Here is a 20867-nt window from a genome sequence, read left to right as displayed (position 1 = left end):
ATTTCCAATCTAAGTATTTCCCTGATTCTGATTTATTTGTGTGAAACGGCACAATTATCACTCTATATTTCTACTTAAACAAAAAAATAAAATATCATACTGGTGGTTAAATGAAATGCTCATGTAAATTTTAAATACAAAAATTTATTTCTAAATACAAAATTTATAAGTGAAATTCACAAACTCAGGGAAATTGTTATTACTTGAAAACACAAGTTTAATTAATTCTTGAATTAATTATTAAGCAAAATTAAATCAAAGTTTATCAAGAAAATTAATTAAATTAAATCATAAAGCAATAACTAAATTTGAAATGAAATTTAATTAAATACAAATTAATTTGCAAGTGTTAGATTCAAACAATTACACAATAGAATATTATTCAAACTAATTAAACAAAATAAAGACAATGCAAAAAAAAAACATAATGCATAATATGAAAACAGTTAAAGCATTGACAGTACAAACATTAAGCATATAAAAATGGACATGTCAAAAGAACAAAGCAAAAGAAAAATGTATTGAAAATGATCATTTTATCCAATGGCAAAATAAAACCTCGAAGTGTACTTCAAAACATTTGAAAAATACCTGTATACACAGCTACAGCTTCTCACTCAAGAGAAAGGCCTGTTACACACTTTTACACTTTCGTGGGCGCCTTGACAAAACTATTAGAAATAATACAATGTCCAGATTCCACAAACAACACATATTTTACTAAGAATTATATGAGTGACCTTCTCAAATACAAATGCAAGTTACATTATTACGTTAATGAAACACTCGCGAACGAGCGAGCACGAGAGAGAGAGCTTTGAGAGAGAGTGAGAGAGAGATCCTGTCCCTCACACCAGCGGCTAGGTCTCAAGATCGAATGAATAGTTCTCTATCTCCATATGCGTATCGGCATATGGGCAGTTAGCAAGACAAAAACAAATTACGTCATCTCTATAGGGATATTGAGTATGGGGCCTCTTTTGCTATGTTTGCATATTTCTATGAACAAGGGCCCCTTATTGAGTTACAGGCCAGATTGGAACTATAAAAAAAATAGCTTAGTTAAGGTATTCTCAAGATGTGAAAAACAACCCTCCTCTGTTACTCTTTCTCTCTGTCTTACGTACGTTTTTAGTCTCTCCGCCTTGTGTACGTTTAAAAATGAAAAGTTACACTACTTAACATGTGTTATCTTTAAATGCGGGAATCTGAACACAAAAACATACATTTCATAACATGATACACAGTTTCTGAGGTGAATTAATCATATTACCAAAATTATAATTTCATTACAAAACTTACATTATAAGAATATATATACATATTATATATATATATATATATGTATATATATATATATATATATATATATATATATATATATATATATATATATAAGTCATATCACATTTCCGTGATTCATATACATATATCGAGTAGGTAAAAGCTTCACTGACGTTCCTGGATTTGAAAGGATCCATGGGTTTGCATCCTGGTCCAGGCAAGTCTATTATCGAGAAAAAATTCCCCTTCGGTTAAGCATATATGAAAAATATATAATTTCGAGGTTGAGCGAATTAGATATTAAAGGACATTGTAGCTCGATATATATATATATACATATATATATATATATATATATATATATATATATATATATATATATATATATATATATATATATCAGTGCATTTGATAATCTACGGCATGCGATCTCATACGTACAAAAGATTATACATCTGCAGTTCGAAACTTGTCATATCAGATGACTGACTTATTATAGCCTCATGTGCGTTGCAGCTCTTACGAAATTGCTACAAGTTGGAAACCTTTGGGAAATAATTGCGGAGAAATGAAATGGGATATGTTGGCTATTCGAAAATTATGTAAGATTGCATCCATACGCAATGCAATACGACAGCACCCAAAGAATGGAAAATATCTTATTACTCCGTATAGATCTATCTTGTTTATATTATTTACGGCAGTTTTAATTCCATTAGAAATTAATTCTCTTCGTTTTTACCTTTTGTTGACATTCACCTTTGGAGTGTCTATTATAAACTCATTATTTATATCATTTCCATTTTCATTTATTTTCATCATAACGCTGAATGACCCTGTGGATCCCAGCTCCTGGCTGTTTGTCTGAATCGCATATTCCATTCCATTCCAATAAACAAAAAACGCTCTCATTGCGTGGCTGCCTTAATCCAACTATGGCATCTAGCACGACCCACTTGCGAATGCAACTGGTTGTACTATCTTCTCCATTTTTTCAACCCTTTTTCTAATTTCTATCATAAAACGAACTTGCATCAGCGGAACAGACAGCAAACCATCGTCATCCTGTATAGTTTCCAGACAACTGCCTCCGGTCACAAGAACAGACAGTTCACAGACTTTCAAATGAAAATACGTGAAGAACAATTCTTTTTCAAATTCTTTCAGAAACATCTGAATATGCACGATAAATGAAGGGTAAAGCGATAACCGCACAAGAAATGTTTTTATTTTTTATTTTGCGAAAGCTTTCGCTAAAATGGGACATTTCAGAATTCTTCTTCGAGTGACCCCCTCCACTAGAGGTCGCTGCAGGAATGCCCCGAAAGCTTCGTGTTTCTCCCAAAGACAGACCTGACGAGCTCGGTGCCGAAGGGTCCGTAGACGAAGATGTCCTGAGACGGGAAACGCAGCGACTTCAGAGAGTGCAGGCACGAAATGACCATCGTGGGGCCTCCACATCATCGATCTGGAAAGTCAGTCCACGAAGAAGATTATCGATCGATCGGTTTTCCCTCGAGTTGGTTGCACAGGATTTCAACGAAGGAAAGATAAGAAATTCATGAAAATCGTGCAACATTATCTAGTTTGGCTAATTAGAATCAGAACATGCACGTATAAAGTACCCTCTCTCCAGCCCGCTGTTTATCATAGATCAGAATTCTGTACCATACAAAGACTCAAGACTCAGTCATCAGTGATTTCAAGTAACTCTTTTTAACATACAACTGATCGTTTCTCTTTAAATACTCTTGATCGTAGCATTTTCTGAGCAAGTCTACTTGTACAGAGGCGTATCGTGATAAGAAAAAAAAAAGCTAAATATGCTAGAAAAACTGTTTTTAACTATCCACCTTTCACCAGGAATGTCCCTTATACTTGAACATTTACAGATCATTATTATTATTATTATTATTATTATTATTAGTAGTAGTAGTAGTAGTAGTAGTAGTAGTAGTAGTAGTAGTAGTAGTACTGTTGTTGTTGTTGTTGTCGTTGTTCAGGAGATGATCCCTGTTCATAAGGAACAGGCTTGCAGAGGTCAATATCTTAAAATTCAAGCTTCCAAAGAATATGGCGTTCATTAGAAAAAGTAACAGCAGAAGGTGATAGTAAATACAGGCAACAAGAGATAAGCCATTAGAAAACAAAGATAAATGAACAAATTAATAAGTCACTAGATAGAAATATAAATAAATTATATAAAGTAGGAGGAGAATTGTTTGACATGCACTAAACATTGTCCATCAAGAGCTTCAAGATGTTGCCATATTATTTAGATATTATAACCGACTTCCAGTATTTAAAGCCACTGAAATCGGTAAACATATGTTTAAGAAAAAGTTTACATTTCTAGCTATTCGTTTCAGTAGCATATTTGCATGAAATACTCACTTTGTGTGTTGAAAACTATATCATTAAAATACTCACCTTCTGTTTCAAGCCATTGGGCTTTGGGACGTGTTTGTCAATCATCTGTGTATCAATAAATCCTTCCTCTGCCTCCCAGTCCTCTGGGGCAGATCCCAGAGTGTAGACAATCTGAAGACGTTCGTCCTGGGCTGCAGTTAAGGACAATAATATTTCATTAGGAAATGCGCTGGGTTGGATATATATTTTCAAAATTAGGTTTCAGATCCATGAACGGCATTGCCAAGTTGTGGTTTTCGTACTTCTCCTAAATAAGGAAAAGAGAGCAAGAATAGAAATAAGAGAAGACAAAGGGAAGAAAGTAAATGGAGAGAGAAACAGAAACTGTAATATATTCTCTAGAGAGAGAGAAGAGACGATGGAAGGAAAAAATGGCAGAATCCTCTTGTTACACCAAAGTTTAACATTTAGGACATCTTCGGCTCTTGAGGAAGGAATGGCATTTTTTAAATACGTTTCAGTATTTTTCTATCGCTCTGAGAATGCAGTAGTTATAAAAGTTCCAAATGATTAAATTAGCATCTACATACAGCAATAATAGAAAGAATGGGAGAAACACTACCAAAAAACTGGTGACCAAATCAGAGCTGTCGCCAGATTTTACCACAAGGATTTACACCGAAGGAAAGTAAAGATTTACGTAAAGTCTGAGGCTGTAAGACAGAGCATCAACTCATAGCGATAAAGATGTCAGAGGTCTTTAGAACTGACAGCAGTAGATAGAGTAGTGAAATTCAGATCGAAATGATGGGATATTTACCGGCGAAGTGATCCAGTTCCTTCTTGAAGAGAACATCGTCGAGGGTCTCCGAGTGGTAGAGCAATTTGATTCTCGTCTTGTCCTTTGGATCTTTTATTATGGACCTGATGAGCTGCAGTCCAGGTGTGATTCCTCCTCCAGAGGCCACGAGGGTCAGTTGGTCCAGCTTGTTCGGGTCATACTCGAAGCCTCCACAGGGACCCTGGATCAGGACTGCGTCGCCTGGAACACCAGATTGGTTGTGAGTTCCTACAGATTTCGCTCTCAGTCAGTCTTTAACATTTTACTTGAGATCTTGATTAAAGAAAGAAGAAAATGATGAAAGGACCTCAAACGTAATTTATTTTAAGCTTGAATTAGGCTCAAAACAGTCAGTTAAATAAAAGAACATTCCAATGCGAAGGTTGCATTTCAAATTGCAAGTAGAGTAGTGAACTTCCATGCATAATTCATCATTTAATGGAATGTTGAAACTATTGACGCTACCTGGTTTCAAGGACGAGAAATATTTGGACATAATTCCTTGAGTTTCGAACTTCATCACTAAATCGATATGGCCATAATCATCTGGGCAAGAAACGGGTGAGAAGTAGCGGATATGGTCCCTTCCGCCTGCGGTAACTTTGATCTGTTACGCGACAATAAAAAAAATATATTCTTCACTGAAAAGTGAAATATTGGTAAACAGGATCTTGCATGATTTTCACCAATTATTCAGATCTTAAATTTTATTTAATAAATTTTAAGTAAAAGAGCAGGAGTATTTAACTCTGTCGGTTGCTTTTGTGGCCAAGTTGAAATTAGAACTTCTTAAATCCGAAAAGGAACAAAAACTAAAAAAGACACATTTCATAGGCCCCCAATAATGAACAACAACTTTGAATTATGCTCTTTATGTTAACAGTATCTAGAATCTATTCCATGTAATATTTAAATAAGAAAAGTATACTAAATACTTTACTTACTGCTACATACTGCCCGGCCTTACATCCTGTATGGTCGGTGTCCTTTGGAAGCGAGAACTTAAAGGCGCCCATCGTTTGGCCAATTCTGGTGAAAGTCAGCAACTTTGCTGTGATCCAAGAATCCGGGCTCATTGCTGCCTCGTGACGAACTCCATCGGCTGACTCGACTCCCTGAGATCCAGATGTGTTTATATTACTCCTCCAACAAGGCTTAGAAATAGAAATATGAGTGCGTGTTTGCATGTGTGCATCTAGCTTAGCATATATATATATGCATATGTATAACTGAATCATGAGAGTTTGGAACGTGATAAATTTATAAATAAAGGTATAATCCACGAAGGAAAGTGAAACACTGGAGTAGTTGACGCCTTTATTTATGCAGCTACTCCATTGTTTCACTTTCCTTCGTGGCTTATAACTTTATTATTCATATACATATATATATATATATATATATATATATATATATATATATATATATATATAATTGTTATCACATAGAGTCTATATCATACAGATTTTTTTTTTGGGGGGGTGAGGGGGAGTGTGTGGGGTGGCCGCAGAATTATCAACGAGTTCTGCACGAGAGTTATGCCTCTGAAATAGCAAAAATGTTTAGTTTTCTACAAATCGTTTAAAGTTCTTTCAAAGAAAACAGTATTGAGAGGGTAACTTCCGTGAAGGTGAATTTTGTTGTAACCAGGAGAAAGATTTATGGACTGAATGGTAGCAATCTAATTCTTAAATATGGAGAAATCTAAAAAAAAAATAATCAAATAAAAACTATTTTTGCCGTCATCACCCCATCTTGACATGATTTAATGTTTCGAAATTGTCGTCACTTTTTAAATAAAAAAAATGTCCTTGATGTAAGTGTTTCAGCTTACCCTCAAAAAACAAAACGATCTAAATATCTCCTGAGGATATACTTTGCTTGAACTGAATTGACAAACTACCTTGAGGAACAGAATAGATCCTTAGGAAGAAGATATTTAGCTCACCTTGTCACAGACAGTTGGGGGACAAGTATTGAAGGGGTTCTCAAAGTCTGTGTCCTGGAAGGGATGTTTGGCCACTTTGCCCTTTTCGTTGGCAGCGACTTCGTCCAGCAGACTCTGGGCCAGTTCCCTCTTCTGCTCGAGGCTCAGCTTCTGGACCTCGTTGTGGATTACTCGATCGTTAGCAGATTGTTCCCTGTAGGTGGACATTACGATAGCTGAGGTAACTGGAGTTCCTTCTCAGTCCAAAACAATATTTTTCTTGTTAATTTAGCTCTTTATTGTACCGTTTATTGGCAATATAGTCCCTTGTCCTTTACATTTCATTTTGCATTTCTTATCTGCACTTGATGTTTGGAACCATTCAGTGTACTAATAAATATATACATTGTGTTCATAAAGTCCCTGTACCATTACAGGCAATAAATACTTGTAATGGTACTGGGACTTTATTGACACCCTGTATATATATATATATATATATATATATATATATATATATATATATGTAGTATGTATATATGTATATATATAATATATATATATATATATATATATATATATATATATATATATATATATGTATGTATGTATATATTTACATATATATATATATATATATATATCATATTAACACACATATATATATATATATATATATATATATATACATACATGTACATATATATATATATATATATTATATATATATATATATATATATATATATATATATATATATATATATAAAGCCACCAATTCATCCTCATTAATGTAGATTAGTAAAGAAGCATCATCAAGCGGATTTTGATGCTCTAAAATAAATATAGAATTATTTTTATCAAGGTACTTTGGTATTTCCGAAGCATTTGAAATGATTAATGTGCAACATAAATTATAATCATCAGGTGTTGATGAATCTAATAACGTACCTATCAAGTCATGTACTAGTACGTATCAGCAAATACAAATGAGTAATTAATATAAATGTCTTTTATCACCGAGTCTTTCCTAGCATGACGAATGAGAGACGCCACGGTTAACACAACAGACCGGAAAGTAAAATTCACTCACCATGGATCAACGAATCTTTGCCCAAAAGCACGACTTTGCCAATCATGGACCGAAGGTACTCATTGGAAGGGGACATCAACCAACCTGCTCTTCCATCTCGTAGAAGGCGCTCAAGGCCCAGGTCCATCTGAAATATAGTTAAATTTGATTAAATCATGTATCCTCGGCCTTGCACAGTTTGCATATACAGAGATCGCCGATTGAGAAAGCAAACGCCAGTCGCTACTGGTTTTATTTTTCTAATTCCACGAGAAGTGATAACAAATATATCAGAGGAATCTTGAAAAAGCTTAAGCATGAAACTTGATTCTGTGATGAAGTACTATAGAGTAATTGTGTAATTCATATTGAGGTAAGTTGGATATATACATTATTGCTTTGACTGCCATGAAGCACAGTAAAACAAGCGCGGAAAACTTTTACCTAATAGTTCTTTTTATTCTCTAAGTTTCATGTCTTGTATAGCCATCCCCGGGTCAATAGTACCACAGGATCCAAAGGACAGAAATAAAGGTATGGTCTAAATGGTGAACTCTAATGGGGTCTCCCAACTAGTTCTACCGAATTACTGACTTTAAGTTCAAAGTTTTTTAATTGTCTTGGGAACGACCCTTCTTCCTGCATAAAACTGGTCAAATCTTTGCAGTTGATGTAACCTGAATTAAGATGGGCACCTTAAAATGCCTTTGATATTGCTGAAACAAGAATTACTCAAAATGGTACAGATATCCTCTAGATCATAGGAAATGTCAGGAGACAGGAGCTGTCTGACAGACCTTGTAACCTGTTCCTCCACAAGCCTGCAACATTCTGTCTGAAACTTGGTAAACCGTTTGAGTGGCGATGTATTTGACTTGCCATATCCAGGCTTCATTCTGAAGTCTGAAAATAAGAATAAAAGAATGAAAAACTATATCTTACATAGTTATGGATCGTTCAGGTAATGGAGAACGATGTGTTACTTATTTGTTGATTTATGTGTACTACAGTATGCTTGGAATGTATATCATGTAATTCTATGCACACACACACACACACACACACACACACACACACACACACATATATATATATATATATATATATATATATATATATATATATATATATATATGTGTGTGTGTGTGTGTGTGTGTGTGTGTGTGTGTGTGTCATATATAGTCAAAGAATAGAGGGGAGCTGTTTATATAAGCCACAACCATAGAATATAAAAAATGTTAGATAAATAACTCGCTACTCAAATTCAGCTTCTACAGACAATAACAAAACAAGAAAGCAAACTCAAGATAATGATTAAAAGGAAAAAAAAACTATAAGAAAAAGGAGAATATAACCCACTTCACATAAAAGAGCGAACATATACTGAAGCAAGCGTAACATATACTTTACAATACCTTGGCGTATAATTGGGGTCGCTGTGCTTCTCCCAGTCGCAGTTGCCTGTCACCTGATCCAGGCGCTGAGCCATCAGGAAAGTCTGCAGTCTGGAGGCGCTGGTTTGGGCAAGGCTCTCCCCGAAGTAGTCCTGGTGATGTCAAAACAAGGAAAATAATTAGTACATTTTCATAAACAGGTGTGAGAGTTCAGAAGCAGCCTTGCTACTTATAGTATATAAAGATCTCGAGGCTAGAATACAGTCTACAGCCGAATCTTCTGTGGATATTTATAGGACACTGTATAATGCACTGTAAGGAAATTATAGACTGATTCTAAAGTCCTTTTCTTCACACAGGTCTCCAGAAAATGGGACAATGCACCGAAGACCCAGAAAATCTTGAAAATCATGAATTAATTGCACAGAGGGCGACTCAGAAAGTCTTGAAAATCTTATAGAACAGTTACAGAAGAAGTCACTGGAAGTCTTGGTCATCATCAAGATAAGGCACAGAGAGAAGAGGACCCATAAAATCTTAAGAATCATAAAGAAAAGGCATTAGAAAGAGACCCAGAAAATCTGGAAAAAAACAACGCAAAAAAAAAAAAAAAAAAAAAAAAAAAACAGCAAAAATTCATCAAGAAACGGAGCCAAGAGCACCAAGAAGAAGAAGAAGAAGAAGAAGAGAGCAGATACCAAGCCAAAACCAGACAGAAATTCAATCAGACACTGAATGAGACACGGGAGAGTGGAGAGAACTTGCTTCCCTTCTGAGACCACAAAGGAAAACTCCAGCATTAAACCGTTGCTACAGACAATGAATATTTAAGGCTTTTTGTTTTTACTGAACCTGTATGGTGGCATAATCGCAGATGCGCAGACCGAGGTCGGCGTGAGCCTTCCGGGTGACGTGCTTTTTGGCCAGGTCCATGCACCCCATGGAGATGCCGTTCCAGCAGCTAGCTGCTACTAAACTGAACAGGGGGGCGATCTCATCTATAATCTGTGAGAACAAATTGAATGGAGGTAGAGAAGGCTTTTTCTGTGTTGCAGACATAGGTTTTGTTCGATAATATAACGTTATAATTACTGGGATATTGATCATGAATTCAAACCTCATTTCAATCTTAAAATGGCATTTAAGCATGTACCCATATATTTCCTGAGATTACTGAAAAATGAATGGTTCTAAGATCTCCTTTTATATACAGAATGTACTTCTTCCACTGAATACGATTACAGTATTGAGTTCTCTCAAAAGATTCCTAAAAATAATGTCGCAGAATTTAATCTTTATCCAGTCAAAAACTTCCGGGACTTTTGGGTACAACATTTTATCTTTCTCACCAGCTTAGTCTCTTTGCCCATTTTCCCAATAATTCGCTGTGTCTTGAATTTTCCCTCCACAATGACAGGCCCAGACATATTCCCGTGCATTCCCAAAGCCTTCCATTCATCGTTGTATGCCCTGACTTCATCCTGGAATTGGAATCAATCCGGTTAGAAGCGAATTCTTTGTAATCAAACGAAAATCTTACATTGGTGTGGTGAGCAAATAGCCCCCATTGAATTACGGATATGAATGATTAAGTTCATATGAATCCATTGTTTGTACTCTCTCTCTCTCTCTCTCTCCTCTCTCTCTACACACACCATAAATATATGCAATATATATATATTATATATATATATCATATATATATACATATATATATATACAGTATATATATATATATATATACATAGATATATATATAGTGTGTGTGTGTGTGTGTGTATATATGTGTGTGTATGTGTGTGTATGTGATACATGCATAAACAAAGAAATCTCTATAGCCTATATGTGCATATATATATGTATATATATATTATATATATATATATATATATATGTATATATATATATATATCTATATATATATATATATATATATATATATATATATGCATATTTGTATATATAAGCATGGAAGTAAACTTACGGTTGTGTGTATGAGGGTGTAATTTGGTTTAGGTGTTTTTAACATTTATATACATTAAACATGGGTTATTCTGCCTTTAAATTCCATTTCATTAAATCAAACATAAGGTGATACGAACTCGCATATGAAAAGCTAATGATAAAGGCTGCATGTCTATTAAAAATATTCATCGTGGGAAAATAACTAACCGGCTGCAATGTCATTCAGTTTATAAAAATAACAAAGGGTCAATCGTTTCAAAATTAGAACATGGAACCGGAAGGCAGCATCCAAATGCTTCCAGTGAGAAAGAATAGCAAAGAGAAGCCTTCAGACAAAAGCCATCCGATTGGACAGAGAATAAGGTGGGCCTTTGTACTGACGACGAACACTCGCGGAGCGATCCATGAAAAGCAGCTGACTGTAAAGCAAGAACGTATTCTCTTACCGCGTAGGCTATGAGAAGAGCCAGATTGGTGTGATCTCCATCAAAATCTGGACTGTTGATGCCAACGGCGTACCAGTCGGCGTGACCAGCGCTGGTGCACCAGGAACCGTACTTCAAGACTTGCATGGTCTCTTCGTCCACCATCCTTGCTTTGCAAGAGATTTGGTACCAGAGGTTCCCACCTATGAACGGTCATTCACTGTGAGTGCTTTGGTTTATCAAAGGACGAAGATATGTCCTTAGAAAGATGAAAAATGTTCAAGGTTTTGGTTGACAAACTCATATAGTAACTTTGACACATCCAACATGATTGTAAATATCAGATGATTTATGGGAAAATGAAGAAAGTCTCTTTACAAATCTCCTCAAAGGGTTAATTTCGAAGCTGCTCAAATAAGAATGACAGACGTCGAACTTTCGTGTACAGTGTAGTGAAAACTTTTCTTGGTTCAACGAAAGAAAAATGCTGGTCTTTAGTTGTTTCAGGTTACGCGAGGCAATTATGAAATCATTACTGTTGAAAGTGAGAGGAATAGTCCTCAGAACACGTGAAGTCTATATTCACCTGTGGCTGGGTCTGAAAACGCAGTGGTCCCCACCAATTTGTCCCGGTCAAGGCGACTCAAGAGTTGACGGATCTCCAGACTGTCGTGGTATTTTGTGGTGATAATGCAAGTGGCCACAGATGCATAGCTGTAACAAACAATGTAGCAGGAAAATTTAAACTCGACAAGGCAATCAGAATTATGAAAAGACTGATATACTGCGTCTGTTTTGATGTGTAAAGATCGAAAAAGAAACTTTATATTTTTTATCATCAGGACTGGGTCTTTGCGCTGTCACAGACGCTTCATAGATGCGAAATATGCATTGTTGTATTCAAAACTAATCGGATTAGTCTGCCACAGGCTACCTTCGTATCAAAATCTTCCACCCAGAGAGATATGGAGATGTTAGTCTTTAGAATGAAGAATTCCAAATCAAATCGTCGGTCCGATTTGCAGCCTTATGACAGATTTCAGAATCCAAATTCTCTTCTGAGGACAGTTCGATTTACCATCTCGATCAAAGATTATTCCATTAATTAAGAACGGAAGGGTGCTATACCTGGATACTGATGATCCTCATAGCAACGCGATGCGGAAGGATATACTTACTATATACCATAGCAGTAGAGGGGCAACCATATCTGGCGATGGTCTCAACCACCATGACCATACACACATGGTTCTCTCCCCTTCCACCCAGATCCTTGGGAACGACAAGCCCCAAGAGACCCATCTCGGCCAAGGCGTTCAATGACTCACGAGGGAAGGTGTAGTTCTGGTCGTACTCGACCTGAGGAAGGAGCAACGTTGAGGTCATCTTTAGATCAGAATATGCAAGTGATGGGTCAAGAGTGATGAGTGGATAGATTTAGGAAGAGAGAGAGAGAGGCGAGGGGGCGGGGACAGAAGGAGGGGGTAGCTGAAGATTAGTGATTTTGCAATGACGAAGGAAAGAAGCGTTTTAACTAGTTAAAAAAAATCATTTTTGCTTGCAGTGGAAATGAGAACTTATCTGTGTATATGTTTGTGAGAAAATCCTGTATCATTACGTTCATTTGTGAACTCTGATGCAAGTCACATATTCTATCTAATCCCGCTTATTTGCATCAAAAAGGTAAGGAATTCGGGAAGTGATATGGAATATGAATGTTTGGTGTAGTCATGTTCTTTTTCTTTTTAAACTTTTAAAAACTTGAGTAAATTTCTTCATATCTTTATTAAAGGGCACTTGGTTGTTCTGACGGTTGACTGACAGATGTTTCTTTCCTTCTCACAACTTACTGACTGAGGACGTATCTTCCTTCTGCAGAGGTCGATGAGGTCGTCCCTCAACTTCTTCTGCTCCTCCGTCAGGAACCAGTCCGGGTCGTAGTCGGACCCCAGACCCCAGAACTCCCCACGACCCCACTTCTTCGCCATCTGAAAGAAAACGGGATTCGTGTAGAGTTTCTCAGTATATATGTTACGGTCATTTTGAGGAATTGGTCATTTTGCAAACTGCCCGGTCATTTTGGAAAATGACCAAAATATCTGTCAGTATGCAAAATGCCCAAATAATTGTGGTCATTTTGGAAAATGACCAGAAGTTTGGTCACTTTGCAAAATGACTATTAGTATCGTTGGTCATTTTGTAAAGTTACCCCAATAGCTGCTGGTCATTATGCAAAAATAAACAAATAGTGACTTAAAATTGATTAGGAAAAGTCTAAGTATTAATAAAGGTGTGTGTTTTTTTTATTCAACATTAAAAACTTACATTACACATTACAAGTATATTAGAATATTGAAAGAACTAAAACTGAACTTGAAACACGCTCGAATTAGTATCCTAAGTAGATACAAATGTTTCGAAGTGTGTGTGCAAGTGTATGTTTGTCTGAACAGGCAGTTAGTTCCTACTTAGGTTCGGCCGAGGACGTAAATATTCGTGCTTCTCTCATCACTTATTTGTTGCAAGTATATTGTACACTGAAAACCTTTACAATGGAAAGTAAGAAAAGTCTTTTCCAAACAAAACTTCTAGAGTCTGAAGAAAACAAAGCTACAAATAGTTCAAGTTTATTTCCCCGGGAAGAATACGAACGAGTAATTAGTCGCCTGAATGAACTTAAACAATCTAATCCTACGAAGACTAAGCAGAATTACCGTTTGTTACAAAAATATGAAATACTGGAGGTCACAATTGAGGGTACCACCGTGCAAAAGTTGCAGAAGAAAGGAACTCAGCTGCGATTCGTTTGTGCTGAAGATGTGTTTGATGTACTTCTAGCTATTCATCGCATAATTGGCCACGGAGGAAGAACTAGTATGTGTAAGGCAACCAAAGAAAAATATGCAAACATTTCACGTGATCCGATAACGCTGTTCTTGCAGTATTGTGAGGAATGTCAGCTAAAGAAAAGTAGTGTGCGGAAGTGTGTGGTTGTCAAGCCAATCGTCTCGAACAGCATGAATTCTCGAGCTCAGGTTAGTAACGAAACAAACAAACATTATTATTCACTAAGTTATTGTAGGCATTTCCTAGCCTTCCAATCTAACCTTAATGTAATAAATTATATGCAAGACCCTACTACTACTACTACTACTACTAATAATAATAATAATAATAATTCTGCTGACAATAATAATTATGATGATGTATTTGCATTACTTATAATTTTGTCTTGTACTGTGTCTTTGCAGGTTGAATTGATTGATATGCAGAGTCAACCAGATGGGAAGTACGGTTTCATTTTCAATTACCAGGATCACTTGACCAAGATGATATTCCTTCAAGCCCTACAGACTAAGACTGCCGAGGAGGTAGCTTTTCACCTGGTTGACATTTTCTGTGATAAAGGAGCCCCTCATATTCTTCAATCTGACAATGGGAGAGAATTTTCAAATAAGGTAATCAGAAAAGTTCTGGCTATGTGGGAAACCAAGATATTCTCAATCACAGGGTTCCGTGGAACGAGCAAACAGAGATGTTGAAGCAATACTCGCTTGCTGATTGAAAGATAACAACACTACACAATGGTCAAATGGACTGCGCTTTGTTCAGTGGCAGAAAAACACGCGCTTCCATTCTGGAATTGGCAGGACACCTTATGAAGCCATGTACGGAGAAAAGGCTCATCTTGGTATTTCTGCTGTCAACATACCAGAAGAAATAATGGAAGGCATGGAGACAGAGGAGCAGCTTGCAGAAGCACTTTGTTTAGTTAATGAAGAGGATCAAAATGTAGAACAGGGGAGAAGTGCTGAAAGTTGTTCCATAAATTGCAACTCGTGTGGTCAAAACATTCCATGTCATCCTTCTGGTCAGTGTTGTTCAACTGTAAATGACAATGTTGATGATCCTGTGCTCTGTTGCCTATGCAATAGAAATCGTAGCATTCAGGCTGAACGAAGGGAATCGAAAATACAACAAGAGAAGCAAGCTAAAAAAATGAAGGATAAATCAGTACAGCGTTTCAAGCCAGCCCTTGCAGGGGACACTGTCATGGTTCCTATTCCACTTGTTGACCGTGGACGAGCGGAGTTTGCGAATGCAAAGGCAATTATAACTGAGACAATGGATGGCGGAACTTACAAACTTGGAACAAAACATGGTTTACTTAAACAGGTGTACAGTCGGAATCAGTTCACTTTATGTGCTGAAAAATTTGTCATTCGAAGAGGTAATAAAGGATCGCGAAGTCAGTCTGCGAGAGGTAGCTATTGCAGACTCGATGGGACGTGGCCAGGGGATCAGTAAGTGTAGCTGCATCCAGTCATGTCGGAGCAGTCGCTGTAAATGCTTCAAAAACGAAGTATTGTGCAACAGCAGATGTAAATGCAGCAACTCTTGTTCAAACAAGTCAGATAATGCTAATTTTGATAATTGTTGAAATAATTTTCAAGTTCAGTTTTACTTCTTTCAATATCTAATATACTTGTAATGTGTAATGTAAGTTTTTAATGTTGAATAAATGAACAGCAGCTATTGGGGTAACTTTACAAAATGACCAACGATACTAATAGTCATTTTGCAAAATGACCAAACTTCTGGTCATTTTTCAATATTCTAATATACTTGTAATGTGTAATGTAAGTTTTTAATGTTGAATAAAAAAACACACACCTTTATTAATACTTAGACTTTTCCTAATCAATTTTAAGTTACTATTTGTTTATTTTTGTATAATGACCAGCAGCTATTGGGGTAATAGTCATTTTGCAAAATGACCAAACTTCTGGTCATTTTCCAAAATGACCACAATTATTTGGGCATTTTGCATACTGACAGATATTTTGTGGTCATTTTCCAAAATGACCGGGCAGTTTGCAAAATGACCAATTCCTCAAAATGACCGTAACATATATATCAACAGCGAACATAATGCTGAGGAAGGAGCAACGTTGAGGTCATCTTTAGATCAGAATATGCGAGTGATGAGTGGATAGATTTAGGAAGAGAGAGAGAGAGAGAGGCGGGGGGGGGGGGGGGGGGGGGGGGGGGGGGACAGAAGGAGGGGTTAAGCTGAAGATTAGTGATTTTGCAATGACGAAGGAAAGAAGCGTTTTAACTAGTTAAAAAAAATCATTTTTGCTTGCAGTGGAAATGAGAACTTATCTGTGTATATGTTTGTGAGAAAATCCTGTATCATTACGTTCATTTGTGAACTCTGATGCAAGTCACATATTCTATCTAATCCCGCTTATTTGCATCAAAAAGGTAAGGAATTCGGGAAGTGATATGGAATATGAATGTTTGGTGTAGTCATGTTCTTTTCAACTTTTAAACTTGAGTAAATTTCTTCATATCTTTATTAAAGGGCACTTGGTTGTTCTGACGGTTGACTGACAGATGTTTCTTTCCTTCTCACAACTTACTGACTGAGGACGTATCTTCCTTCTGCAGAGGTCGATGAGGTCGTCCCTCAACTTCTTCTGCTCCTCCGTCAGGAACCAGTCCGGGTCGCAGTCGGACCCCAGACCCGACTTCTTCGCCATCTGAAAGAAAACGGGATTCATGTAGAGTTTCTCAGTATATATATCAACAGCGAACATAATGGTGGTGGCCTGTGTTGTTGGCATCATTGCGGCTAATTTATCCTTAAATAAAATAAAAACTACTGAGACTAGAGAGCTGCAATTTGGCATGTTTAATGGGTGGAGGTTGGATGATCAACATACCGAAATGCAGCCCTCAAGCGTCAGTCGTTTTCAAGAGCTGAGGGCTGACAGAATAGGTGTGGACGGACACACAAATAGCCGTCTCAGCAGTTTTCGTTTACAGAAAAGGAATACCAAAAAAAGGACGGCTGTGTCTCTAATTGCAATGTTACACCTGTACTAAGGTGACATTCTGTAGAAGTGTATATTTATAGAGAGAGAGAGCGAGTGTGCGTGTGCGTGTGTACTTTTGTGATGTAGTATTCAGCAGTTCATGAATCATCCCTTCTCCTAATTTTGTTCAATGAAATATGATATATATCCTTAAAAGCAAAGGTCCCTCTCAATGAACACTTCATGTGATAGGCCACTGCACTCACGCTCCATTTAAGCTTGCTTTCGGCAACTTGGAGGAGCCATTAGGTCTCTCTCTCTCTCTCTCTCTCTCTCTCTCTCTCTCTCTCTCTCTCTCTCTCTCTCTCACCTGTAGCATTCTTATCCGTCTGTGCAATCTCTCTGCCTGCCTGCTTATGACTATTCCAACCTTTCCCGTTTGCGTCACTTTCTGACTACCTGCATCCCATTTCTGTGCATCTCAAACCTACAACCTCTAAAGTCATCATTCACTACCCAGCTCCAATCTGTCAATGATGAATGATTCCTAGGACCAAATAATGTAATCGTAATTAAGTTCGCAATGAAGCCATAGTGTACAGAGCAAGGTCTTCTGAAAGACGTAGGTCTAGTGGGCAGACGGTATTTCTAGCGATTTCGTCGAAAATGGACAAGTGGGTGTGCGCATATGGAAAAGTCGTCAATGAAGGTGTGAGATCATAAACTTCATTTTCTATTTATATCCTCATTAAAAAATGTACAGCTGGGTCTCTCATTGCAATGTTACACCTGCACTAGAAGGGTATATTTACCAATTAATTCACTCACTTAATGTTGCGTACAGTGAAACACCAATTATTGTCACCAACATCATTGTGGTAAAAGCAATAATAACAGAGCTGATTGTCATGGTCGTTGGTCAACTATAGTGGGGTCTCAACTCACAACCACTTAATGACAGAGTTGATTGTCATGGTCGTTGGTCAACTATAGTGGGGTCTCAACTCACAACCACTTAATGACAGAGTTGATTGTCATGGTCGTTGGTCAACTATAGTGGGGTCTCAACTCACAATCATTTAATGACAGAGTTGATGTCATGGTCATTGGTCAACTATAGTGGGGTCTCAACTCACAATCATTTAATGACAGAGTTGATGTCATGGTCGTGGGGTCTCAACTCACAACCATTTAAAAATGATAAAATGTGGGATGGTTTGCAAGGCTTCGCTGAGAACCTGAAGGTGAACACCTTTTGGAATCATTCCCAACACGACTGATTCCTCCAACGCTGGGTGGCAAAATGGCTTCTCCCAGGTTCCTCCAACCAGCCCTGCCTTTGTCGACCATCCTAGCCAATTCCTAGCTCTCCCTTCATAACTGTGGCCCACACAGAGTCGTGCCCTTCCTCACCTCTGGAAAGGTGGGCGTCTTGTGACAGGCTGTAGGGCTTCTAAAGAACGCCACCTGTTAGTATATTGATCGTTAGAGATCCCATTCATAGTTTACTTAGGAGGATAATCGTGCCATTCAATGCTGAGTATTATCTGCAAAGCTGCCAATTACTCTGAAACGCCTAGAACGTGTTTTCTTATTATAAAGAAACTCCCTTCCATAGACTAAAACTGATTTAATGAAACATACATGAAATGGAAATCTATCTGAATCCCAACCCTTGCTAAGCATAACATCGCCCGAATTTTCTTTTCCCGTCCCTTCTGCGAGTTCACTTTCAAATGATCTTTCACCCTTATTGCCTGTGCCCAAATAGCTAAATGTGGTAGCAGAGGTTAGTGGTTTCCCAAACGAGGATAACAGATAGTCTAATTACAGAACCTAATACACAATGTTATCAGTCAGGTTCCTCCTCTCCTCTCTCAAAATGTTGCTGTGAAGCTTCTTACCCTTTCATCGCTTGATATGTTCTTCAGTACTGTCTCGAAGGACTCGATTACATAGGGGCAGTACTAACCGCATTGTTTGCGATACCCGCTCTGATCATTAATCAAATCCTGTACTATCATCATCTATGGTAAATTTTGCTCTTGCTTTGCCTACGGTGCACAAGGGATCTTAAATTCGATCACTTTCCCAAAGCAATAATTGTTTTGGTTTCCTTTATAATCTTCATAGTTACAAATAAATCGGTGTTTACATTTATCTATAACATTTCCTTCGTCTTTGGTTTCACGACCAAAATTTTCACTGCTCTGCTAAGTATACCGATGGGGGGTTAGCTTGATTTCCGCATACTGTCGTAATATACAAAACGTCCAACATTGATATCTAAGCAGTAGTCATATGTCTTACGTTATGCATTTCCAACTTTGCAATATCAGAGCCAAAGATACGAAAACGCCTTTGCCGCTCCACGGGGTATAGGTATGGGGTAGCCCAAGATGTCAATTCTTCCATCTGGGGAACGTGACCTTCCATAGGTCACTTCCTAACGTCCGCACCCCGCACCCGCACCCCACCCCCCGCCCTGTTATTGACAATTTCTTAAACATTTCTGCGGTTTTCTTTTGACGATCATCTCGCTTGTGAGGTGTTGCAAGTCCATCACTCGTTACCATGTCCATTCTGTTTCAGTTTAGCGGTTTTAAATAGTCTTATTAACTGATGTTTCTACCAGTTAATCTATTCCTCGTTGGACGCGTCGGTTACATGCTCGACTATCGTTCACAAGGTCCGGGCTCGATTCCCGGCTCTGCCAACAAGGAATCAGAGGAATTTATTTCTGGTGATAGAAATTCATTTCTCGATGTGGTTCGGATCCCGCAATATGTTGTAGGTCACGTTGGCTAAGTAACCAATTGGTTCCTAGCCACGTAAAAATATCTAATCCTTCGGGCCAGTGGTCTGGTTAAACTAAAATATACTTTTTTCTACCAGGTAATTGTAAGCTCCATCGTGCATTTTCGTCTCTTCTATCTCCTCTTCGGTCTCCTCTCTGTTATTATTCAGTGTAGGTACCCATAGCATTAAGATGAGGGATAAAATGTGCTTGTCAGCTGCAAGAAATGGAATTTACTCTGAGTTAAATTTAACCATCGAGCAAGGTTAGAAGAAGATTCAAAGAGAAAGTAGTATAAGTTTCTGATATCGTCTGACTTCGCACATCATTGTTGAAATAATTCTCACGGTTTTATTATTGATAAATCTTCATCTGCCCATTTCCTTATCAGCACATGTCCTACTAAAACCACAAGCAGCTTATGTATATACGTACATCCTGATAATCAGCAGAAAACGCACCGTCCTCACACTCGGGTTATGATCCGTCTGCGCGTCTAGGCCTGTGATCTCGGAGTAACTGCAAGCAGATGAGTGACCAGCTAGGAGCCGCCTGACCCTACCGCTAGTGCTTTCCTTGCGCTAATGTTAACTTGGCCCGGTCACGGTCCACGGACACGGTCTAGGTATATTAGGTCTGCCGAGTTGTTTACCAAAAGAGCGCTCTGCGCATGACGTCACTTGAAAGAATGAGTGTTGCCAAATTTCCTATATCGGTTGCCAGTTTCCTTATATGTTCCTTATTTCTTCAGAAAACATTAAATTCCTTAAAACCAACACCAAAAATTTATTTAATAGATACAATAGCTCATAAAACAAGTTAATAAAAAAAACAAATGCTATTTCTTAATCTTCTCCATTTTTTCGCACGATTTACTCTCTTATCCATTTCAATGTTCTTATTTAGGGATCTCATCCTAAAAAAGACAGTATTGCAAAACATGAAATGACTTCGCTGGGAACATCAACACC

At 37.5% G+C, this 20867-nt stretch overlaps 1 pseudogene; it reads right to left on the bottom strand.

The window, feature by feature from the left end:
- Window positions 1-1725: 1725 nt before the first annotated feature.
- LOC135222127 (uncharacterized) lies at window positions 1726-20497 on the bottom strand (annotated as a pseudogene).
- Window positions 20498-20867: the final 370 nt, after the last annotated feature.

The sequence above is a fragment of the Macrobrachium nipponense genome, chromosome 20 (assembly GCF_015104395.2).
Source record: "Macrobrachium nipponense isolate FS-2020 chromosome 20, ASM1510439v2, whole genome shotgun sequence".
Classification (NCBI taxonomy): Eukaryota; Metazoa; Arthropoda; class Malacostraca; order Decapoda; family Palaemonidae; genus Macrobrachium; species Macrobrachium nipponense.
Note: the sequence above shows the minus strand (reverse complement) of the source record. Positions and strands in the feature narration are given on the sequence as shown.